Source organism: Nuphar pumila, chromosome 16 (assembly GCF_984573655.1).
Source record: "Nuphar pumila chromosome 16, dmNupPumi1.hap1.1, whole genome shotgun sequence".
Classification (NCBI taxonomy): domain Eukaryota; kingdom Viridiplantae; phylum Streptophyta; class Magnoliopsida; order Nymphaeales; family Nymphaeaceae; genus Nuphar; species Nuphar pumila.
In genome coordinates this window covers 61,169,329-61,175,328 of record NC_143264.1, presented here as the reverse complement: position 1 = coordinate 61,175,328, position 6,000 = coordinate 61,169,329, and positions in this window count along the sequence as shown.

Here is a 6,000-nt window from a genome sequence, read left to right as displayed (position 1 = left end):
AAGATGTAGAAAATGAAAAAAAGAACAAAAAAATAAAAAAATAGAAAAGAAAATTAGTTTAAAAAACCCCCTTTTCGAAAATTTCTGTTAAAACCCTCTTTTGAGAAAACTCTTTAAAAATGACCGCCCTTTTGAAAATCCCTTAAAAAGGAAACCCGTCCCTTTTGATAAAAGGCTGTTTAGCAAAAAGGAAAAAACTTAGGGTTACGGGGAGGGGGGCCTTCTCATTTTCTCTGCAGGAAGCTTCAGCCGCCTCCTTCACCCCTTTTGCAGAACCGCTTGAACCCATCGCCAACCTTCAATCGCCACGACCATTGGCCTCAGCCTTCCATCACCAATGGCTTCAACCCCCCATGTGCGACCTTCTTCCCTAAGCTCTTCATCACCCTCCTATCATCGCCCCTCCATTTTTTTACCCTTGATCCCTAACTGCTCCACCTTCATTCGGGAACCTTCATCCCTCTCTTTAAGAGGGGAACGATGGGGAAACCCCCATGACCGTGTTTCACCTCCCCATTTCCTCCTTCTTTACTCTCGATCCGTTTGCACCACAGCATCCCCCTTCTTCTCTTCCTCTCTCAACCTCTCGACGCTTACCCTTCTTTTTTTTTTCTAATATGTATTTCTTCCTTCTTTCCCAATCGGGGCCTAGCCACGCCGGCTGAAGGAGATCAATCGCAGTAAGGTTACGGTGAGACCCCCTTTCCCACTTACTTCGTCTAATTAACTTTTCTTCTGATTTTTTTTCTGGTTTTTGTCCCATCAACGCACCATGGGTAGCGTTGAATTGCTTATGGCAAACTTCAACACACTCTTGTGCAAAAGTAAAGGAATGTTCCTGTTCCGACATGTTTTCACCCCTTCTCGTCTTCTTTTATATTTTGTTGTTTCGTCTATATTGCATTTCTAATCCACGATTTATTTTACTCTTAATCTCATTCATTGTTCCTACCTGATTTTTGTTTCCCTGTTGATGGTCGGCTTACATTAGGGATTGCATTCTGATTTTCCTTATCATTTCTTATTGTTTCTCTGTTAATATAGATTATCCATGGTAGTTAGGTTTTGTTCTCTCCTATTTTTCTCTTTGTTATCTTGTTTTCCTGATTTAGCCTGATCTTTGCGTTTACTTCATGAAAGCACCTTCGGTAGTATCGAGTTGCTCATAGCAACATTAATCCACCCTGTGCGATATCAAGAGAATTCTCTAATTCAAACAAATTTTTTTTTATATGTGTGACTTATCTCAGCACCTGTTTCTCTCGTCTAGTATACCCTCTTTTAGTTTTCATTATCACAGTTTTAATGTTTGAGTTTAAGACTGTATGTGACCCTCCATCGGTGTCTCTGGTTCAATTCCCCCTTACACGTTAGTTTCATTAATTTTCATGATATTTCATCCATCTTTACTTTTCACTTTTTTTGTTGTTGAGTCTGGGCATCCCATGCTGGTTCAACATTTTATTCAGATCCGATGTGTGATTTCAGCACCGTGGCATCGGATTACTGTCCAGTAATATATTCATTTGAATCTATGCATTTCATCTTCTTGTTTTTTCTTTTTGTGACGCTTCATCTTCATCATGATTTTGCATTTGAGATAGATCTCTATGTTGTGAATGAATTTCGCTGATTTTCATTCGTACGTTATTGGCATCTATATCATTTGATGTTTTGCATTTGTAGCCGCACGTCCCCTGTTGAGTATCCACTATATTGTGCCGCCTCATCAGTTGTGTGTTTATTCTGTTGCCTCTGGGTTGTCCATAGCCGTTATGCAGGTATCTCGCACATTGACTCAGAAGGTTTAACAAACACATCAGAAGCCTCTCATATGCAGTAAAGGAAGGAGAGAATCCTGATGTTGTGATTCCAGAAGTCTGAAGCAAACTTGCCACTACAATTTTGACAAAAGGGCTCATCCGCTCCTAATCGGTAGAAAATCGATTCTGGATCACTTAGTTTCGCTGCCAAGAATCTTGCGACTGCTCTTGTTAAAAATTTTCATCCTAGCTCAAATAACACTGAGATATCCCTGAACTGTCGACATCTTGTGGAGAAATATAATCCATCACAGTCACCAACAGTTGTTGAATAATGAGAAGCCTCAGGCAGCCTCAGTTTCTATTGAATGAGCAATCTGCATCCACTCCAGTCCATCAGATATTGCTGGAGCGTGAAGTAAAGTCACATGGTGAAGCCCTGCACAACTAATTGCCTGATGCATTCACATGCCCACAGGGCAACCTTTCAAGCTGCTAGAATCTTCTGTTGGATATCGAGCAATCACAATTTTTACCACCTAATCCACTTCCTCACTGCCCACACTTCCTCTGTATATATGTCAATCCAAAGGGTCGGCATTTTTCCCCCAGCAGCCTGGCAGGTAAGTTACCATTCGTTTAAATTACTATAGCTGCACAATGTAATACACTAGCCACACTTTATCTATGTGTATATCATGCTATGTGAAATTACAAAACCTCCTCTAAGACATGTCTCAATATATTAATGTCAATTGAATAGAGTTGTGCTGATCTCAAATTGCTAAAATTCATTGATTCGCCATGTAAAGAAACCCAAGAAAAGCTCTGATTCATTTGTCCAAAAACCAAATTTTCTGAACCAAGGTAAAGTATGTGTCTGTATATATGTTGTTGTTGTTGTTGTTGTAAGGTAAAGTATGTATCTATATATGCTGATCCATGTGACTTGTTGTGTACCCATCTCACTCATATTAGCATTGTTTGACACTCAGCTACGCACCCCTGATTTTATGAAAGCTGATGGGTGCCAAGGGCGAAGATTTGTGTTTGATGCTATAATGGAATACTTAGCTCTGAAATTTGGTAGGCATGGTAGAGTTGGATATCGGGCATCTAGGCAACCACTCTACCACCTACGCTACGTACATCCCCTCTGTACATATGCTATTATAGCCTATCCAGTTCTGACCTCCTGCAAAAAGAGAAAAGAAAAAAAATGCATTGTTCATAGCATTTACACCATCTCGCATTTTCATTTCTTTGCTAAATATCTTGTATACCACTATCCATGCTGCTAGCAATATATATATATATATATATATACTCGTATATATATATACATGTATATATATGTATATGTCCATATATCTATCTATATATATATATATATATATACAACAGCTGATTCTCAATACTCAAATTCTCACCATTTCATTACCCCTCTGTACAACATCACTACATAACCCTTCATTATCCTCCACATATCCACCTTTTATCATGGTGGCTTGCTGCACCTTCAGCCACTATACTTCTCCATCTCCATCTTCCACAGCCACCTTTGTAAACATGGCATCTGCGTATCTTATATAGGCATATCAAAATTAACAATTGTATTTTTTGCATGTAGAACTACCACTGTGCTCTGCAGTATCATCCTCTTTCATCACTTGTGCCCTGTCATGGATTCCCTGTACTTCACGATGCATAGCATCATCACAGTTCCATCACATCCATGTTATTTCCTGTATAAACTCCACTACTTCCTGCACTTCACCATTTCCACCCGATACACAGTCGATTTTATCTCTCTCGCTCTAACACCCCCAACACCACTTGCTAATGGTACAGCCGCACCATCCTTCTATTTCATTACACCCCTTTTCAGCACTTAGAACCTCCAGTTGTCACACAATACAATCTTTGCATCACCAGCACATTTGCTATTCAAACATGAGAACACCATACAGTAGGAATTGGGAAGTTAGACCCCCATGCATGTAAAAATCAAGTGTGACCCCATCTAACTGTTAGATAATATGTCTTCTGGAGTTAGGAAAATAGGCATCATTCGTTGGTGAATTCATTTATACAGATTTATTATAAAAGGTTTTTTCCCCTTATGGTTATCATGATGCACTATTTCATTGATATTAATCTTGCCCATGCATTTGATATAATTTCCCTCTTACTTAGATATTCCATCTAGTTGTGTATCCATATAATATTCCACATATATCTAATTATAAGCATTTGAACTCCTTATATGATATTTTCTGTATGTTATACTTTCTTTTGCTTTATTGCTAATTCAATGTCTCACAGGAAATGCGTGGAAAATATTGATCATCCTTCTTAAACTAGAATTTTGTAAATTCGGCTTCAGGGTTGCAATAATTAGATATTAATGAGAAGTTTACCTTTCTAGTATTAGAATAAAATATATGTGCATATAGACCCCATAAATGTCTGTTTCATATAATTTCTTCTTTCATTTTCAAAATTCACGAATGGAAACACGAATGGCACGTGGACCATTTTACAAAAGGTGATTAAATCCTAAGTTGATAATTTGCATCAATGGCCATAGTCAGGATGTGAACAAAACTTAGGATTTTTATCTTTTGTGGAATAACATTGGATCTGCACTAGATCTCCTTCAGAAATCATCATATTTTAAATATTTTCTTCTTTTATCAGGGTTTAAATTAAAATTAAATCAAAATATATATCAATGGCCATAACCAGGATATATTGAGAGTTAATTTCATTTTAAACTCTATAAAAGCACCAAAATATGTTTTATTCTTCGCTTGAATTTAAATATGATTATTATATAATACATTCAATGACCATAGTCAAGGATGTATTATATCTTCAATCTTATTTTAATTCATTTATCTCAAATATCTTTCCTCAATCTCTATTTTCAATTCATTCTTCTATCTTATTTCAAAGATTTAAATTTCGATTTCAAAAGTCCAATTTGACTTTAAGATTTCAAATTCAATCTTATATTCAAAATTTCATTTCCAAATTCAATTTCAAAGTTCAATTTAACTTTGAGATCTCCGATTCCAAATTCAAAATTCAAAATTCAAAGTCCAATTGGACTTTGAAATTCGTTTTGTATATTCAAGATTCAAATCCTAAATTTCAAATCAAATTTCAAAGTTCCATTCAACTCTGGAATTCTTAAGTCAGGCTTCAAATTCGAATTTAAATTAATATTCCAAATTTCAAAGCTTAATTTAAACTTTGAAATTCTTGATTCATCTTCTAAATTTAAAACTTCAAAAATCCAATTCTAGATCCAGAATTCAATTCCACTTTGGATCTCAGACTTCAGATCCAATCTCATTTTAGGATCCAGAATTCAATTCCATCTTGGATCTCAGACTTCAGATCCAAAATCCATTCTAGGATCCAGAATCCAATTTCAATCATGGATCTCAGACTTCAGATCCAAAATCCATCATCTTGGGTCTGAGACTTCATATCCAAATTTCAAATCCAGTTCCACTTTGGATTTAGATTCCAGATCCAATTCCATATTGGATCTCAGATTTCAGATCCAATTCCATTTAAGATTCCTAAAGATCAACTTCATTTTGGATCTTAGACTTCAGATCCAATCCCATTTAGGATCCAGAATTCAACTTCACTTTGGATCTCAGACCTCAGATCCAAATTCCAACTCCAGGTTTCAAATCCAAATCCACTTTCAGATCTCATCTGGACTTCTTAAATCCATTTCTATATTTTAAATTTCCATTTGGATCTCTCAAATCCGAATTCTGTACTGATTTCAAAATTTTAAATCCGAAATTCAATTCCATCTCAGATTTCATCTCTTCTCTGGGTTCACAATTCAAATTCAAAGTCCATTCCTGACTTTGAAAATTCATTCCTTTTCCTTTTATCTCAGCTTTAAATCATTCTTTTCAAAATCCAAAGATTTATTTTTCCCAACTCTGATCTTTTCAAAAACTTAGAATTTCAAAATATCCTTCCTGGTCTATCTCAAGTTCTAAGTTAGATTCTACCATTCAAAAACCATTTCTTCACTCTATTATCAAGTTCATCTCAGAAATACTTGGGGATTTCCAAATCATTTTCAAAGAGAGCATACATCTTTGCATTGATAAGCATGATTCTTTATGCATTTAGATTTAGGATAAAATCTTATATAACATTTAGGCAAAAGCAAAAAGGCATAAATTCGATCCTTGGTTCG